The sequence below is a fragment of the Kogia breviceps genome, chromosome 4 (genome assembly GCF_026419965.1).
Source record: "Kogia breviceps isolate mKogBre1 chromosome 4, mKogBre1 haplotype 1, whole genome shotgun sequence".
Taxonomy (NCBI): Eukaryota; Metazoa; Chordata; class Mammalia; order Artiodactyla; family Physeteridae; genus Kogia; species Kogia breviceps.
In genome coordinates this window covers 123,554,364-123,574,790 of record NC_081313.1, presented here as the reverse complement: position 1 = coordinate 123,574,790, position 20,427 = coordinate 123,554,364, and the positions used below count along the sequence as shown (strand labels likewise).

General features: G+C 39.9%; 1 protein-coding gene across 2 annotated transcripts in view; it reads left to right on the top strand.

Moving 5' to 3' along the window:
• The window catches only part of PPP2R2B (protein phosphatase 2 regulatory subunit Bbeta), a 438,713-nt gene that overhangs the window by 121,498 nt on the left and 296,788 nt on the right, over positions 1-20,427 (top strand). The window lies entirely within an intron of this gene.

Sequence of the window (20,427 nt, the reverse complement as noted above, 5' to 3'; positions counted from 1 at the left end):
CTTTATTTGTCATGTTTCTATGACAAGTCTGTGTCTGTGTGAAATCAGATGAATTAGCAATATGGTTAATTTGAGTTCTGCTACCATCAGGCTGGGCATTTGTTGAGCAGGAAATATATGCAGTTTCAGACTGGAGATAACTATTCATCATTTGGCAAAGTTGAATCTCCATCGTCATACCCAGAGTGCTCAGATTCAGTAAATAGAATCCCAGCACTTGATGTTTCCAAAGGGGAATGTATGGTGTAATTTTTGTTTGTTTGTTTTTGTTTTGTTTTGTTTTCAGTTATACATATACGTGTATCTGTTCTTTTTCCAGGTCCTTTGATTTTGTTTTAATCAGATTGTTATTTTGCTACTGAGTTGTATGAATTTCTTATATATTTTGTATACTAACCCCTTGTCAGATATAACATTTGCAAATTCTGTCTCGCATTCCATAGGTTGCCTTTTCATTTTGATTACTTCCTTTGCTGTGCAGAAACTTTTAGTTTGATGTAGTCCCACTTGTTTATTTTTGCTTTCGTTGCCTGTGCTTTTGTGCCCTACTTAGAGAAACATCATTGTCAAGATCAATATTAAGGAGCATTCCCGGATGCTTTCTTCCAGGAGTTTTACTAATTCTGGTCTTACATTTAGTTGATTTTTGTATATGGTGTAAGATAATGTCCAGTTTCATTCTTTTTCATGTGGATATCTAGTTTTCCCAATACCATGTATTGAAGAGACTATCCTTTCCTCATTGTCTATTCTTGGCACCTTTTTCAAACATTAGTTGATCATACATGCATGGCTTTATTTCTGGACTCTCCATTCTGTTCCATTGGTTCAGTTCCTTGACTATATCTTTTAACTATCTAAAGATTTAAAAACAAATTACCAAACTTTTTAATTCTATGAGTTTTTTCTTATTCTCTATTTTTTTCCTTTTCTATGACTTCTTGTTCTTCATTTGTAGATTTATTCTCTTCTTAAAAAATATTTCTGCATGTGCTAATTAGGATTTATTTATTTCTATTCCTAAAAGTATATCTGTTTCTCCAGATATGTTTTAATCTTTAATTAAATCTATAATTTAAATTTTATATTAAATCTATAATTTAATTTTTTTTTGCATTGTACATTTTACTGAATTGTCTAGATGATCTTCTATCACCCATTCATATGTAAGAATGAATCAACGGAACAGTTGAATGAACATGAATAGGACTGATCAGCTGGCTGGTTCCATAGTAGACTGAACAGGCAAGGAGACGATCTTGTATTTTGGACTCTCTGTATACCAGGATGCAGAGCACTTTACTTGGAAGACCCAACACTTGCCTTCATATCCACTCCAGACTAACTAAATTATTTTTCCAAAGGGAAGAACCTTCTATTGCATGCTCCTAGGGCGGGATAAGGAGAGGAGTTAAGCAGTGGGGCTAAAGGACAGATGAATCTATTTTTCTCTCTATGGGTATTATTTTACCACCCCCAACCCCTCATTTTTTAGCCTTTATCCTACAGCATTTGGGTGTTTCTAAGTCCTAAGCCTCTCCAGGTTTCTGCAATGCAGATGGGTACCCTTTTTGGTTGTGCCACCTCTCTCCTTCATCTGTCGTTATCTTTCCATCTGCTTTTCTTCTCCCAGAAACATGTGAAATCCATAGTCCACTTAATGACTCTCTTTATATTCTCTTCATTATTGTGAGGTTGTATCTGCTTTGCTCCTTTATTATCATTTGAAAGAGATCTTGGGGGAAAGAGATGATAAATGTTAAGTTCACTATTACCCTTAATTTTTCCTTTTCTGCCTGTCCTAAATCAAAGAAGACCATCACCTTCTTCAGGGACAAAGCCACCCTCTCTTAGCTGGTCTACTTCTATATCCTGGAACTTTGTTTTAAAGTAGGGAAACCATCTTCTTTGACATTTGAGCCTCCACTTTTCCCCAATTATTCTGAGTTTCCCTGCTTTCAGGTACTGTCAGCTCCCTGTTATGCCTTTAAATCTTGGAATATTCAGTCTTATTTGATGTGTAGGTGTATAATATTCTGAGTAATAGAGAAGTAAATCACCAAAAAATACAGAAATGGACCAACAATTTTTTTAAACAACAAAAAGTCCAAAGATTTCTTTATAGTTTCATAAGTTCTCACAAGACACTTCAAACTGAACAGATGTTTTGAGAGAAAATGATTCTGATGACTGTTTAGGTGTTCCTTTCAAAGAATTAGGGGGATTATAGCTCTTCGTTTTTTTGACATTTAGTATGTACTTACTCAATCAGAAATTTCCAAAGGAAAATGTAAGCGGAACTATGATGGGGTTGTTGATTGAGTAAAGTCAAGCTGGGTTTGAACCCCAGGTGTGCCCCATTCTACTTGCTCTAGAATAATTAACATTGCTGAGCCTTGGTTGCCTCACTGATAAGTGCTATTAGTAATATCTCCTTTGGGACTTCCCTGGTGGCACAGTGATTAAGAATCCGCCTGCCAATGCAAGGGACACAGGTTCGATCCCTGGTGCGGGAAGATCCCACATGCCACAGAACAACTAAGCCCGTGCACCATAACTACTGAGCCTGCGCTCTAGAGCCCGCGAGCCACAACTACTGAGCCTGTGCTACAACTACTGAAGCCCGTGTGCCTAGAGCCCGTGCTCTGCAAGAAGAGAAGCCACCGCAATGAGAAGCCCGCACACTGCAACGAAGAGTAGCCCCTGCTCACCGCAACTAGAGAAAGCCCGTGTGCAGCAACAAAGACCCAACCTAACCAAAAAGAAATTAATTAATTTAAAAAATAATAATAATATCTCCTTCATGAGATAGTCATGAGCAAGAGAGAGAATGTGTACATAAAGAAATGAGGACAATGCCTGGCCCACCAAGTTGCACCAGACTTGATTTTGAGATAAACAGCTTTTATAATTTCATTGCTTACAAACTTCTTTAAAATATGGGGGGAAAAAGGCCCTTCTTCATAGACTCCATGAAGATTTTGTAACTCTACTAGCCTTCGGGTTGACTCTCTAATATTTCCCTCAGTCCCTATGCTTTTGTCTAAGCTTATTCTATTTACTCAGCCTTCAGAGTATTACACAACTGAGGCATGCCATCATCTAGTCAATATCATTTAGCTCCAATGAATGGACAAACAGTAATGACTCCTCCAGACTGTTTGTTTTGCCATTTTAATAATTACTTATTGAAGAATCACTGGCTAATCTATGACATGACAGGTTTTGATGTCTCCCAATTATGGGCACATTATGCAATCTGTGAATTAGAGCTCTAGTCCTTTCCTGTGGTGGAGATAGACTTCACAGTTCCTTTGTTGCCTAATACGGTCAAGTCCAAGAGCCAGGGAGATGGGGTTCTTTTGACAACATTCACATTCATTTCAAGGGAAGCATCAATATATTACAAGGTGGTGTGGAAATATGCAAATGTTGCTAAATTTGTAGGAATGAAATTTTTTCAAGCATACTAGTTAACAACTGTTTACAAACTTGGGAAAGAAAAATAGTTCTAATATTTCACTTAACAAACAATGCTTATTGAGCCCTGCTGTATACACAATGCTGAAATGAACCAACAAACTACTGATGAGACAGAGTTTTTAATTCATGTATCTATTTAACAAACTTTTACTTTGTGTGTCAGGCACTGTACTTTAGGCACTGGGAATCCAGGAGTAAAAAAAACATAATTCTGTCCTTTGTAGTTTACTGACTACTGGAGGAAACTGTTACTAAATGAACAGTCATAGACATAAATATAGAGCTACATTTTGGTGAGAATGATGCAGGAAGATGCCCAGTGCTAGGAGGGTAACATAGCAGAGGGGCTGACTTTTGTTTGTTTGTTTTTTTTTTTTTTGTTTTTTTTTTTGTGGTATGTGGGCCTCTCACTGTTGTGGCCTCTCCCATTGTGGAGCACAGGCTCCGGACGCGCAGGCTCAGCGGCCATGGCTCACGGGCCCGGCCGCTCCGCGGCATGTGGGATCTTCCCAGACCGGGGCACGAACCCATGTCCCCTGCATCGGCAGGCGGATTCTCAACCACTGCGCCACCAGGGAAGCCCGAGGGGCTGACTTTGCATTGACAAGAATCCTTCCCTGCTGAAAGGGTGACTAACCTGAAATGTGAAGGATAAAGAGGCATTGACTCTGGGTGGAAGAGGAAAGAGCATTCCAGGCAAATGCAAAGGCCGTGCAGTTGGAGTGAGTGTGGTGCTTTCGGGGAATTTAAAGGACAATGTATTTTGACCTAGAGGACAAAGGCAAGCGGATGTGTGTGATAAAACTCTAAATTCCTTCTCTTGTAATACTCCAAGCTGCCTTTTTAGTTTTGCTTTCATTCATCCCTTTATTCATTCTTTGATTCATTCAGGCATTAAACAAATGATTATTCCATGTCATTATTCTGTGGTAGGCACTGTGTTAGGTATAGATACTACAGTGAGTAGGTCCACAGACCCTGGTCCCAAAGATCTCACAGGAAAAGAGAAAAGGATGCCCAGGGATCACAGAGGAAGAGCATTCACCTTGGCCGTGGATTATCAAGATGAGGATGAGAAGATAATTTTAAGCAGAAGAAAAAGTATGTACAAAGGTCCAGAGGCAAAGGAACGCTTGGCAAGGTGGGAAACCTTGAGAAGCTCATTGAGGCTTCCGGTGTAGACTGTGAGGTCCTGATTGAATGAAATGAAGGTGAAGAAGTAGGCAGTGGCCAGTCCTTTAAGGCTCATTTAAGCTGTGCTGAGGGTCTTGGATATTTTTCCCCCTCAGAGTCACAGGGACCCACTCAAGGACTTTAAGCAGGGCATTGGCATGATCATATCTGTACTTTAGGATGATCATATTCATGTCAGCATGGAACATGGAAGATTGGCTAAGAAGCTACTGCAGGAACATTGCTGAGAGATGATATGGCCCAAGTTAAACTAGTGGTAGTGTAAATGGATAGATGGGGACAGATTTTATGGCTGTCAGGAAGCTGGAATTTATAGGACTTGGCATCACACTAAATGTAGGGTAGAGGAAAAGGTATTAAAAATGTCTTTGGTTAAAAATGGTTTTCTGGGCTTCCCTGGTGGTACAGTGGTTGAGAATCCGCCTGCCGATGCAGGGGACGCGGGTTCGTGCCCCGGTCCGGGAAGATCCCACATGCCGCGGAGCGGCTGGGTCCATGATCCATGGCCACTGAGCCTGTGCGTCCGGAGCCTGTGCTCCGCAACGGGAGAGGCCACAACAGTGAGAGGCCCGCGTACCCCCCCCACACACAAAAAAAATGGTTTGGGCAGCTAGATGGACAGTGGGCACCACTCAAAAGATAGAAAACACAGAAAAAGGAGTGAGTTTCTTAATCAGTGTGTTTCTTGATCTATAAAGTAGACATTATTTCACTCATCTTGTAGGGTTGCCTATATTACACTAAGAACTAAATTCCTGTCACAGAGATGTCCAGCAAAGAGCAGCAATTACTTCTGTGTACAAAGTTACATAGAAGCAGTTAGCCATCGGTAGTGGGAGACCAAGCACATCAGAGAAGGTATGCAGGGCTATTGAACTGGGCCTGAAATGATGAGTAACAAATCACTAGGGCATAAACAGAAGGAGGGGTGACAGGAAGCATTCTTGGCAGGGCAAGATAGGCACAGAACTCAAAGGTCTTCACGAAACTGGAGGCGGCCCACTGTTCCTGGAGCATAGGATTTGTGGAGGAGATGGCAGACATTGAGCTAGAAATCTAGGGATTCTGGGAGCTCTGTAAACCAAACTGAAGAGTCTGTCACCCCTGGGCCAGCATTTGCCAAAATTTTTCTGCAGAATATAAATTTTCTATAGAATGTTAATATGGTCAAATTAATATGGAAAATTCTGGTTTAAACAAAATTAACTTTATTGCAGGACTTCTCAGAGCTTTTCAATTGGCATTAAAAATCTCCAACAGAGGGATCTATCATATTCTTTTTTCTCAAATTCCATACCTCTTTTTCTGGAACACTGATTAGCACCTCAAAAAACACGAATGGTTCTGTGTCATTGGGTTTAGAAAACTCTTTTCCAGGCAATGGGGAACCATGCAAGGATTTAAAGCAAAAAAGAAAGGACCAGATCTATCAGTTATAAAGGTCGTGCTCACTTAGTGAGGAGGATGGACTGGGAGGGAACTGAAAGCTTGATGGCCTTAAGAGTTGAAACGAAAGAATAAGACCTCAAATTCGTATATGTCAAAGAGGGGGCAGTGGTGGACGGGATACATATGTGCAGTAGCATGAGCACGCTTGTGTGTGTGTGTGTGTGTGTGTGTGTGTGTGTTTTGATAATATATTAGACACTCAATGCAAATGCTTCTTGTAGCCACTAAGGAAAGGCTTTATCAAAAACGATGAAATTCTTTATCAATGTGATAAATCATTATTTCAAGGGTTTTATCTATTTGTGATGCCTTTTGAGACTTTTTTTTTTTTTTTTTTTTTGCGGTACGCGGGCCTCTCACTGCTGTGGCCTCTCCCGTTGCGGAGCACAGGCTCCGGACGCACAGGCTCAGCGGCCGTGGCTCACGGCCCCAGCCACTCCATGGCATGTGGGATCTTCCCGGACCAGGGCACGAACCCGTGTCCCCTTGCATCGGCAGGCGGACTCTCAACCACTGCGCTACCAGGGAAGCCCCTATTAGAGACTTTTAAAATTAGTTTCCCCAACCAAATACCAGAAAAGTTAAGAGACTTGCCCAGAGCTCCAGAGTCTGGGAAAGGCAGACTTGGCCTTAGCTCTTCTAACTTCAAGTCCAGGGCTCTTTTCATTCTATCATTTTCCCTCTAAGCTAAGACTTGAGCTGGAATTTGAAGGATACTTAGGATTTTCCTAGGTTGAACAAATAAGCAAAATCTTTTTGGCTAGGAGGAAAAAGTAGAAGAAAGGACACAGAGATAGATACATGCATGACATAGCCAATAGTCTAGGAAGCGTCCATGAATCCTCCCAGCCTTCAAGGCAGGGCCAGCTCCATGGTGCAGTGACATGTCCAGTATATGTTATTCCTATGCCTGTGCTTGCATTAAAGCTCTGCTGTCAGTCTTAAAATTCCCAATACTAAGAACAAAGGGCCCCATGTTTTCATTTTGGATTGAGCCCCACAAATTATGTAGCTACCCCTCGATCAAGTGTGTCATTTGTCCATTTTACATTTTGAAGCTGTTCTTGCTCAGCTGAATACCTCTAAATTCTTACATTGTGGTCAGTCTATACTTGATTAGTCTCTTATGGACATGTAAGTTTTAGCATTTATCTTTGCAATTGAAGTGTGAGTTGCTTCACAGTACCTAAAAAGGCTAGTGCTAAGCACATAGCAGGCAGGTAATGCATGACTGATGTTGAATGAATCTATGCCTCCATCATGAGCCCACTGACATGAACAGTTTCACACTTACTTGTAATGGAACCATGTCTTTGGGTCAGCTTAAAAAAAAAAAAAAAAGGAGGTATGGGGACAAGAAGCACATCTGCCAAAACAATTCAAGAATGAGAATTGGGAAAGTGAATAAACCTGGTGTTCATGTGGACATCAGAGCACATAATAATGACAGTCTGCAGTGCCTCATAACATCAGCTAACATTGTTGAGGTGTGTATTATGTGCCCTGGACTGTTTTATAATATTTTATATGTATCAACTCATTTAATGTTTACAACAACCCTTTGAAGAAGATACTATTATTGGTATTTTGCAAATGAAATTGAAGCACAGGGGGATTAAGTAAGTTGCTCAACATCATGCTGCTAGGAAACATTGGAGCCAAGATTTGAACTCAAGCTGTCTGGTTCTCAAAAGTCCTGCCTTCAACCATTCTCCTCTTATACTTTAGGGACCCCCATCTTATATAGAAGTCTCACATCTGGCCTTACCTCAGTACTGTTAAGAGCTATGTATGTGTTAGCTATTATTAGTCTCCCTATAAAAATATAGGTGGGAGGTAGTGACAGTGTAATTTTAAACTTGCATTCAACTTGGGGCCTCTCTTTGGTCCTAGGTCTTTTTTTTCCCCCTTCTTTCTCTGTCTGTGAAATAGATGTGATGAGTCAGCATTTGGGAGCAAGAAGTGCTCTTAACTATGTTTTCTTCTGGGGAGAGAATCCAAAACCTTTATTAAATTCTCAGAAGGATCTATGACCCCCAACACATTAAAGTCACTGCTCCAAGGCCTTATGCTACTTTTCAGATGTAAATGCATAAACTTTTGTTATCATACTTTGTTCATCCTTGTAATGCTGCAGATGCCAGATGGAAATTACAGAGGTCTCTATTTGAGGGGATGTTTAATGTAATTATTTTCACTCTGTATTTATTCCATAAATATTTATGGAGTTTTAAAATATATTCAGACTTGCTTATAAGTTCAAGGTCCATCGAGCTCTTGAATTCAGCTTCTAGAATTTCTTCCTCTAGTATAGTGACGGCCAGGGTGTTATCCTTGTTTGCGCAGCACTTTGTATTTATGAAAATGTTTTCCCACGTGCTGAGCTAAGTTTACTATGTGATATGTCCTGTAGCTTCCAAAGGTACCAATACTTAGAAATTTCCTTCCAGAGAAGGAGAAAGAGGCAGAATGTGGTGGTGTAGCAAGAAGATGATTAACGCTGATTCTCAGTGAGCGTAAAGGCTGTCTTCCCAGACCTCTGCAGCCTTGGGTCAGCGGGGGATGATACAGGCCCTTCTGCAGCTCTGCCCTGGCCCACCTCAGAGCAGAAAAATGGAGATGAGGAAGATGAAGAGGATCAAGGAGCTTGCTTATTTCAGTTTTACCCAGGGTTGGCCCCTGGGACTTTTTTTTTCCTTCCAGTTTTATTGAGATATAACTGACATACAGCACTGTATAAGTTTAAGGTGTACAGCACAATGATTTGACTTACATACATCATGGAATGATTTTCCCAATAAGTTTAGTGCACATACGCCATCTCATACAGACACAAAATTAAAGAAATAGAAAAAACAATGCTTTGCGTGTGATGAGAACTCTAAGGATTACTCTTAACAACTTTTATATATAATGTACAGCAGGGTTAATTATATTGATCAGGTTGTACATTACATCTCTAGTACTTATTTATGTTATAAATGGGAATTTATACTTTTTGACTACCTTCATCTGATTCCCTCTCCCCCTACTTCTTGCCTCTGGTAACCACAAATCTGATATTTTTCCATAAGTTTGTCTGTATGTTTGGTTTCTTTTTTTAAAATTTATTTTTTACTTTTATTTTATTTTGGTTGCATTGGGTCTTCGTCGCTGCGCACGGGCTTTCTCTAGTTGCGGCGAGCCGGGGCTACCCTTCATTGCGATGACCGGGCTTCTCATTGTGGTGGCTTCTCTTGTTACGGAGCACAGGCTCTAGGCGTGTGGGCTTCAGTAGTTGTGGCACGTGGGCTCAGTAGTTGTGGCGCGCAGGCTCAGTAGTTGTGGCACACGGGTCTAGTTGCTCCACGGCATGTGGGATCTTCCTGGACCAGGGCTCGACCCGTGTCCCCTGCACTGGCAGGTCGATTCTTAAGCACTGTGCCACCAAGGAAGCCCAGTATGCTTGGTTTCTTGTTTTTGAAGTATAATTGACCTACAACACTATGTTACTTCCTGCTACACAGCATAGTGATTTTTTTCTATATGTTTCAAAATGATCACCACCGTAAGTCTAGTTATGATCTGTCACTATACAAAGATATTACTTAGTTATTGACTATATTCTCCACACTGTACCTTTCATACCCAAGACTCTTTTATTTTGCAGCTGAAGTTTGTACCTCTTTAATCTCCCTCACCTATTCTTTTCCTCCCCCTAGCCCCCTCTCCTCTGGTAACGACTTGTTTATTCTCTGTGTCTATAACTCTGTTTCTATTTTGTTTGTTTATTTGTTTTGTTTTTTTAGATTCCACATAGGAGTGAAATCATACAGTATTTGTCTTTCTTTGTCTGACTTATTTCACTAAACCTAATATCCTCTGGGTCTATCCATGTTGTTGCAGATGGCAAGATTTCATGTTTTTATGGCTAATATTCCATTTTATACACACACACACACACACACACACACACACACACACACACACACATACACATACACCATATCTTTATCTGTTCATCTGGTGATGGGCAGTTGGGGTGGTTTCCATATCTTGACTATTGTAAATAATGCTGCAATGAACACAGAGGTGCATATATCTTTTCTAATTAGTGTTTTAGTTTTCCTTGGGTAAATATCCAGGAGTGAAATTTCTGGATCATATGGTAGTCCTATTTTTAATTTTTCTGATGAATCTCCACACTGTTTTCCATAGTGGTTGCAGCAATTTACATTCCCACCAACAATACATGAGGGTTCCCTTTTCCCCATATCCCTGTGACTTTGAAAAGAGAGTAGTAATTTCTCCCCTTGATATTGCCCTTAAAGTACTGGGGAGTTAAGTCAACTTAACTGTCTAATAACTTTCTATTTACCCTCTTAAAAAAAAGTAGTAACCAGTATGTGCCAGGCACTTTACTAGGGCCAGATATAGTGCAGAGAACAAAAACACTCCTGTCTCCCTGAATATTATGTCCTCGTGTAATAATTAAAGCCAAAAAATATACTGTCACGTAGCAACACAGGGGTTGGGGGTGCCGGTAGGGAGGGGTGCTATTTTACCTTATATAGAGTGGTCAAGGAAGACATCTCAGAAACGTTGATTATGGAGCAACAGCTGAATGAGGTGAAGCTCTGAGCTATGCTGCTGACTGAAGGAAGGCCTCAGGCCAGTGGGAACAGCAGATGCAGAGCTTCGGGTGGGAGTTTTCTTCCTGGTGTGTTTGGCAGACAATAAGGATGCCACTGTGTCTCTGTGTGGGGTGGAGGGAAGGAAGTTGAGACAAGAGTTGGTGATGCTGCAGGTGAGAAGTGGAAAAAAAAAAAATAGAGCTATAGCAAGGGCCAAACCTTGCCAGCATTTTAAAAGAGTTTTACTCTGAATGTGTAGGAAGCCAATAAAGGGCTTGGAGCAAAAAAGTGACATGACGTGATTTGCATTTAAAAAGCCTATTCTGCCTGCTGCACAGAAACTATTCTGTAGGGGGGCAAAGGAGGGATCACATACTCTTTAGAGTCTATTGAAACTATCATGATGAGATGCGTTGGTAGTTGGAGCGTGGTGGAAGTGGTGAGGAGTGGTTGGATTCTGGATGCATTTTGAAGTTAGAGCTGGCAGGATTTGCTGATGGACTGGAAGAATGTAGGGAATGAGAGAGGAGTCAAGGAACAGGAGGTGGAGTGGGTCTGGTGGGGGCGCCATTAGGGATTGAGCTGCCCGGTGGATATCAGGGAAATATCAGATCAGCTGTTGGTGTTATTCACCTGGGAGTCAGTGGAGAGGTTTGTGCTCAGTTATCATTTAGGAGTTTTTTTTTTTAACATCTTTATTGGAGTATAATTGCTTTACACTGGTGTGTTAGTTTCTGCTTCATAACGAAGTGAATCAGCTATACATATACATATATCCCCATATCTCCTCCCTCTTGCATCTCCCTCCCACCCTCCCTATCCCACCCCTCTAGGTGGTCCCAAAGCACCGAGCTGATCTCCCTGTGCTATGTGGCTGCTCCCCACTAGCTATCTGTTTTACATTTGGTAGTGTATGTATGTCCATGCCACTCTCTCACTTCGTCCCAGCTTACCCTTCCCCCTCCCCGTGTCCTCAAGTCCATTCTCTACATCTGTGTCTTTATTCCTGTCTTGCCCCTGGGTTCTTCATAACCATTTTTTTAAATAGATTCCATATATATGTGTTAGCATATGGTATTTGTTTTCCTCTTTCTGACTTACTTCACTCTGTCTGACAGACTCTAGGTCCATCCACCTCACTACAAATAACTCAATTTTGTTTCTTTTTATGGCTGAGTAATATTCCATTGACTGTATGTGCCACATCTTCATTATCCATTCATCTGTCGATGGACACTTAGGTGGCTTCCATGTCCTGGCTATTGTAAATAGAGCTGCAATGAACATTGGGGTACATGACTCCTTTTGAATGATGGTTTTCTCAGGGTCTATGGCCAGTAGTGGGGATTGCTGGGTCGTATGGTTTTATCATCAAGTGAGTGGCAAGCCATGAGATTGGACGAGGTCACATCCGATGGGACTGTGGATAGAGAAATCTGAGAACTTTGAACTCTAGGGTGCTTGTAGAGGTCGAGGCAAGCAGTGAGGAATAGCAGCAAATGAGCTTGAGAAGGAGTGTGCATTGAGGTAACAGGAGAATCGAGAGAGGGTGCTACCTGGGAATCAGTGAAGAAAGTGTGTTTAGGAAGGAGGGAGCGCTCAGCTATACACACAAAACTGTTTTGCGTGCAGGTGTTAAAGGCAGTGCTGCATCTAATTCATTACGTCTTCAGAAATCACGCCACTGATCATGTGACCACACATTTCTACTCTCTGATCCAATCTAAAAGACTGTAATAGTTTTCAGCCGGATTTCTATAACTGTACCTTTAAATTTCTCCACCTTTAGTGGATGTAATAGAGTCCAGATACCCAGCTGTGAAAATTCCTTTTTTAGTAGTGACAACTGGTTATTTGGCTTCTTCTACTGGCTGGCATGGAAGCCATAGGTGTTGAACTAAACAGTTGGCTTATTAGGGCGGTAGCTATACAGTGACTGAATTACATCTTTCTTGCTATCTGGTATGTATTATTATGTAGTATCATCTTAGCACTTTTAGAATCTTGATCTTTTATCATTTTATTCAGCTTACTAGTTTTAGGGGGAAATGCAGATTGGGTTCAAATTTACTATTACATATAATATATATGTACACATGTACACATATATATTTTTTCATATTCAGTTTGCATTACTTTAAATAGTTGTGAGGTTCATCAGATTAAAGTTGCTTGGTTTGGTTTTAGTATTACAGTCTAATTCAAGTCCTTGATAGATGAAAATTTTCCTTTGGAAGAATATGATAAAACTCATTTTGTGAGTGGAATAACACTTTTGGAATAGTTCCTCTATACTTGTGCTTTAGCCACTAGGTATGTGCGGTTATTGAGCCCTAAAACTGTGCCTTTTTTGAGAGGCGCTGTAAAGTGTAAAATGCACACCAGATTTTAAAAACTTGGCATTAAAAACAAAAGTGTACATATATAGTTAATTATTCTATATTCTATATATGTTGAAATCAATTTTTGACATATTGGATTAAATAAAATATTTTAGTTTCAAAAAATTTAAGCATCATTAAAATTAATTTTATCTGTTTCTTTTCACTTGTTAATGTGGCAACTTGAAGAATTTACAAACAAAAATGTGTCTTGCATTGTATTACTTTGGGGTAGAGCTGTTCTGTGCATTTGATAGCATACACATTTACATCAGTGTCTCTCAATTTTCAGGTGTGCATAAAATGATTTTTGACCTTTTCAATACAAAGTTTCATCTAAAAAGTATTTCATAACATTCAAAAAAACCTTAAAAAAATTTTCTACAAAAATGATACATGGGGACTTCCCTGGTGGTCCAGTGGTTAAGACTCCACGCTTCCACTGCAGGGGGCATGGGTTCAATCCCTGGCTGGGGAGCTAAGATCCCATGTGCTGGGCTGTGCAACCAAAAAAAAAAAAAAAATCTACATTTTCTTTGACGAGAATAGGAACCCACAAGGAAAACCACTTTTAAGTATTTTCATATATTCCTTTTGAGATACACACATTTTTTGACCATAAAAGGGGACCAGTCAGTATACATTGTTTTTTGACTTTTTTAAACATGACATGAATATCTGTACTTATCATTACATGCATTTAAGTTTTTCTGCACTAATATTAACCTGAGGGCTATATCATACTCCTAGAGGTAATAATGGTTTATGACAGCAGAGATTTTTTAATCTTTAATAACAGCTTTATTGAAACACTTTTTTTTCCTCTTCCAGTTTTATTGACACACAACATTGTATAAGTGTCAGGTGTCCAGCATGATTTGTTGTACATCATGAAATGATTATCACAATAAGTTTAGTGAACATCCATCATCTCATATAGATAAAAAAATTTTTTAAAAAACAGGAAAAAATTTTTCCTTGTAATGAGAACGCTTATGATTAACTCTTTTTAACAACTTTCATATATAACATAGAACAGTGTCAATTATGTTTATCATATTGTACTTTACATCTCTAGTACTTGTTTATCTTATAACTGGAAGTTTGTACCTTTTGAAACATCTTTCTAAAGTATTCAATTCAGTGGGTTTTAGTATATTCAGAGTTGTGTGGCTATTGCCCTTAAGTAATTTTAGAATATTTTCATTATTCCAAAAGGAAATCCCAAACCCATAAGTAGTCACTCTTATTCCCCCATCTCAGCCCCTGGCAACTAATCTACTTTGTCTCTATGGATTTGCCCATTCTGAACATTTCACATAAACGGAGTCATACAACACATGGTCTTTTGTGACTGGCTTCTTTTGCTTAGTATAATGTTTTCAAGGTCCATCCATGTTGTAACATGTATCAGTACTTCATTGCTATTTACAGCTGAATAATAATCCTTTATATAGATATATCACATTTTATTCATTCGTTTATCAGTTGATAAATATTTGGGTTATTTCCACTTTGGGGATATTATGAATAATGCTGCTTAGAATATTCATCTACAAGTTTTTGTGTGAATATGCGTTTTCAAGTCTCTTGGGTGTATACCTAGAAGTGGAATTGTTGGGTCATATGGCAACTCTAACATTTTGAGGAACTGCCAAACTATTTGTGGTTGTACCATTATACAATCCCACAAGCAGTGTGAGGGTTCCAGTTTTGCCACCTCCTCACCAACACAATAAGAGTGATTTTCAACTGAGAGGCTATTCATTACTAAGAAGTACAGATCAGACTCTAGTGGTGGGTGGTTTGGAAAGAGACCTCTAAGTTTCTGTTGTGACCTTGACCCACCCAACAGACACACATACACACACACACATACAGAGCCAGGCTCCTATTTGTTTGACTTTGTTTATATTATTTCTCTCTACTAGCCTTAGTAAAATAGAGATAATTTACCTCATAGAGGCTGTTGTTAGAATTAAATGAGATAATGCTAGTGAAACCTTTTGCATAGTGCCTAGTATATAATAGATGCTCGATAAGCATTAGCTATTAACATTATATCAGTGGCTCAATAATTTCCTACTATATGTACACACCATAATTTGCCTAGACAATTCTATTGTTGGACACTTGGCTTGCTACCAATTTTTAATAATTATAGACAGTGCTCTGTGAAAATATCCTTATGGCTAAATTTTTGCCCACATCCATGATTATTTTCTTAGAATAAATTCTGTAAAGTGTTATTGCTTGGTGCATTTTAAAGGAATTTGAAGACATTTCCTAATATATAGTTCTTGTTTAAATTATACTGAAAGTTTACTTTAAGACATTTCATCAGGTACTAGACAATAGCCCTTGAGCTTTGCTAAACTGGTTTCATAAATCCTCACTTTGTACCTAACAAATATAATGCAAATACAAACTGTCTTGAGTAAGATTGTCTAAACTCTCTGAATTTAATTTAAATTTAAACCACTGAATGAGAAAAGGCTCTCAGATCTGGACTCTTCTATTTTTGTATTTTTTCTGTCATTGCTTCAATATCCTAGCCTGACAAGTGGAAGGGAAGAGCTACTGATGAAACTAAGCACAATGGATGTTTTTGTTTTGCATTTAGGCAAATCAAGGGCAAAAGTAAGGTGACAATCGCGCTTAAGCAGTAGAAAAGAACTATTCATTGAGAGTGATCATGCACCTAACTTTCCTTATGTTGTCAGATCTAGGAGCCATGCAGGGGCCATCACTCACAGGTCCACTGTGGCAATTTCATAACCAGCCCGAAGGGGATCAAACAAAGGTATCAGGTTTCCTCTGAAGGCTGTGGGAATGTTTTATGGTAAAGGTAGGATTTTTAAGAGTTATTTAAATTATGGCCAAAGTTTGATCAGATGGTGGAATGTTCTAGAATTTGACACAGCTTGGGAGACTTAGTATCGAGGAATTGAAAGGAACTTTGCACACGTAACACATATAAGTAGAAAGCTATATCAGCAATTAATGTATTTCTACTGTTGTAGTGGTAAATGTTTAACAATCAGCTCTCCCACCCCAGCCCCACCCCCGCAAAAAAGCCAAAGCCCTGATTTATATAGGTTTTTTTTACCTCTATGATATAAATAACCCACCATGGCAGATTTCAGATTTTAAGCTAGCAACATGATGTCACTCAAAGCAGAGCTGTTAAAAAGATGTGTGTAATCGACAGAATCAGCTCTCAACAGCCAGCACATACCAGCTCCAGCATACCACTGTTTCTTTGCATAAATTGCTGGACTTGGATAATTGAGGGAATGTTGTACACAGTGAAATCCACTAGGTATCCAGAATCTAGAATTAATACAACATTTTGAAGGCAAGATGTTTTGTTTTCTTCTCCTAGGTTAAATGCCCACTCATGTGGTATTTATTACACGTTGTAACACGCACAATAAAGAATTGCAAACCTTGCTAGAAACTCAAGAGGTCATCCTCTGGGCAGTCAGTGCAAACCACCTCAGAGAGACAGTTGTGCATTTGGGGCTGAATGATCCTAGAGAGGGATTCCATAGGATTCCATGATAGACAAACATGATTAGGTCTGCACTTACATAATGTGAAAATCAAGAAAGGATAATTCTAATTCCTTCCACTTGCACAGGACTTTGTGGCTTATAAAGGGCTTTCTGCAAGATGGTAAAATCTCTTATATCCAGTGTCTAGTGCTCGTTAAGACAGATTGCTAGGTGGTAAACTCAGGTTTCTAGGTCACTTGTGTTCACATGACTGACTTGTAGTGCATCTCTCCAATTCTCTGCCAGTGGAGACCTCACGAGCCACTACCAGGAGGCCAAAGGAACATTTTTGTGAGGTCTGGCTATGGGCCAAGCCTGTATTAAGCACTTTCTTTACAATGTCTCTGAAGCCACTCAACAACCCTATGAAGTAGTTCCTACTATTTTCTTCCAATGTTGCAAATACAGAGGCTAGAGATGTTAAATTACTTGCCAAAGGTCATGAAATTCATAAATGCCTGAGCTGGGACAAAAAAATCAGGACTGTGTGACACCTAAAGCCTATATTAAGAATCTCTAGACTGGCTTAGGTCAAAGGTTTTAATAAAATTGTAGATATTTAATGTGCTAATTGGACAGCATGACCTGCAAGTAGTTTCCAGTGTAGGCAGGGCTAACTTAACTGGGCTAGGGGTATGTGAGAGCATTGGGGGAACATAATAAAGGTGATTGAAAAAAAGAATGTGTTCCCATGCTGTCATGCTAGATTGTGTAACTTAAGAAGGCTGTGTAGTTGTAATTGCCCTTTTCTGTGTAAAGCACAAGCCTGAATTAAGCCAGCCTTTCAGAGCATCCTCTGCTGCCCCTTTTGTAGCCTGTGGCCCCCTTTCCATAAATTGTAAATTAGATACTAAGTTCCATGATGGCAGAGATGACTGTACATCTTCAGCAGTGATGTTGCTGAATCTTTAGTCCTATCCCAGTGGCTGACATGGTAGGTACCTAAATATTTGTTCCATAGTACTGGTGGTGATGATAGCAAATACTCAACAAGTGATTGCAGTATATTCTTTCCAAGTATTATCTCATTTAATCCTCATAATAACTCCATTAACTTTTTTTTCTCCCTAATTTATAGATTAAAAAAAAAAAAACATGGCTTGGGAGACCTTGTAACTTGCTCAAGGACATAATAATAAGTGGCAGAAAATCAGCTTTGCTTGATATCAGAGTCTTGACACTTAACATTATGCTCTGGTCTGTTAATTTATAACGTATTTGTTGTATCTCTAAGAAAACTCATATTACTAAAATCAGATGATAGAATTTCAGTTCTGTGAAGAAAGGGACTCTGTTTTGTTTTAACTGTATCCCAGCACCTACAATAATTCTTATCATATATTAAGTGCTCAGTAAATATTTTTGGTGCATATGCATACAGGAATGGGTAGGACAGTTATTTCAATAGGAATAGGAGTTACAAGCTAGAAATTTACTGGCTTACAACACACTTTGTCATTGGGTTTTGGGGGGCAAGAATTGAAATAAAGGTAGAGCTTTAAAACCTGAATATCACTGAACAAATTCAGTAATTTACTCATTCATCTACAAAATATTTATCTCCATTCAGTAAATATAATTGAGCATCTACTAAGTGCCAGATTCTTAATAGCAGAGATATAGTGGAATGGTTGACAATTATAAGTAAACAAATGTTACAAAAGGCAAATGTTTCATGAAGAAGGAAAAAAAAGATGTTAAGACAAAATACCAGGGGCAGGGACTAAGGGGAGGCCAGGGAATGCCTCAATGAAGTAGGGACAGTTCAGCTGTGATGCTGAAGAATGCCAGGAACATGAGGAAGGGTCACAGGGAATGAATGGCATGTGCAAATGCCAAAAGCTTTTGGAAAGAACTTGACACATTGGAGGAACAGAAAGAAGGTCAGAGAGTCTTCTTAGAAATGGTCTGTGTAGTCCTCTTATAACTACAGGATTGCACAGGGCTTCCTTCACTCCCTGACCTCCTTTACTGTGCATCGTTGTGTTAAGGAACAAAGCCAACAGCTGTATTTTTCTTGGTTTTGGTTGGAGGGGATGGTTCCCCACTGCCCACAGCAGAAAAGAGTGGTTCACAAAATAGAAACCTTGTAATCTACTTAATCTACTTAATGGAGAGCCGTCTAACTTGCCTTCTCACAACTTGTGTCTTAGGAAAATATTGCCTATACTGTTGCATAAAATAAATGCAGGAAGAATTTTGTAGGAAACAGGAAAGGGAAAATTTAGTAAACCCAGAGGCTTGATCTCTGGAGGGGACATTTCTCCCATTGCTTACAGTGGAAAATTCTTCAAGCACAGCCTGGCTAACGAGACTGGGCCTTCCTGATTCATCTTGCAACTCTGTTCCAATCTAGCCCACGTTCTAGAAAGATATGGATGAGAATATCCCAGATACTACTCCAAGGTCTCCAGTGGCAACATAAGGTCATTTCAACTCAAAGCAAGATGTCTTCTCACCACTTCAAGCTGAACTTAGCTTTTCTCCCCTTTCCCCTTCCCCCACCCCCTTATGCCTACCTGCAAGAGAAGCTGGGCTTTGTAACTACAGAGGAGCTGACCTCTGGAGCCTTGGTGATGGATACATCTTATCATGTGAAGAACCAGCCATGGCAACTGGAGCTGAAGTGGATTAAATCAATTTGCACCAGTCTTCATCTGTTCCTGGAATTTCATATGTGAATTTGGCACAGATAGTCAAACAAGTAGGAAAGACTTAACCAACAGATGAGAATAAAAATGGAATCTACTGTAAGATGAACTTCCCCGCCCCAAATTATATCAAAGAATATTTCTCCTCTCTTCTCCCAGAGATGTGCGGTTGCGTTCTGGAGATGCCATTTTCCACCTGCCAGAAGCATCTATTCTTCATGGAAATCTAATGGCAATTCCCAACCTCAGTTAAGGACTTGTTTTCCCATTTTTTTGACTTCAAATACTTTCTAAATTGTGTTAGCCGAAGCATTGTATGTCTATAATTAACTCAAAGGTCCCTCTGGGCTCATCCAGCTAAATTGGTGGAGTTTAACTGAGCAAGACATTCGCTGATGTCTCTCCCGACGTCTCTCCCTGCAGTGACACCCACTGAAATGAATGCCTTCTGCAAGGGGAAATCGAGGACATTTCATTTCCAAACTGGCTTTCTAGTGATTTGGGTTGCTTCAGAAATGATTGTAGTTGTTTCATAACAATAACGATCTCATTTTCTTTCAAATATGGAACTTGAGATTTGCGATTCGGGAAAAATTGGGGTTGCGGTGGGATTCTGTATTTTCCTCCTAGTTGAAGTAGGAAGATAGGCCTCTTTCTGGTATTCACTGGATCTTTGAAATTCCCTCAGGGAAGCAATGGCGCTCCAAGGCGCAGGGCTCCACTGTACCTTTCACGTGGAGAGCAAATGTCAGCGGTTCCTGCAGTGCTGTGTCTTCACAAGCAAAACCCGCAGGGGGGCCTGGAGCTGTTTGTCCAAAACTAAGTGCAAAGGGCTAGGGAACGTGGACTTTTTCAGACTGACGATGTTGACAAGATTCATAACTCAGCCCTCTTCTTCCCTCTGCCAGTGTAGACGCAGACGCCTACAGGTAGAAGAGGTTTTTGACTCTGTTTGAAAGGGAGAAGTCAGGTGTGATCCGCAGAAAAGTTCTGGCCCCAGCTCCCCGCTGTATTCCTAGCGCAGAGAGGGCTTAAGCTAGGCTATGAGCATTCTCTCCTCTCTGTGCGAGGCTTCGATCCCCAGGCCTTGCCCTTGAAC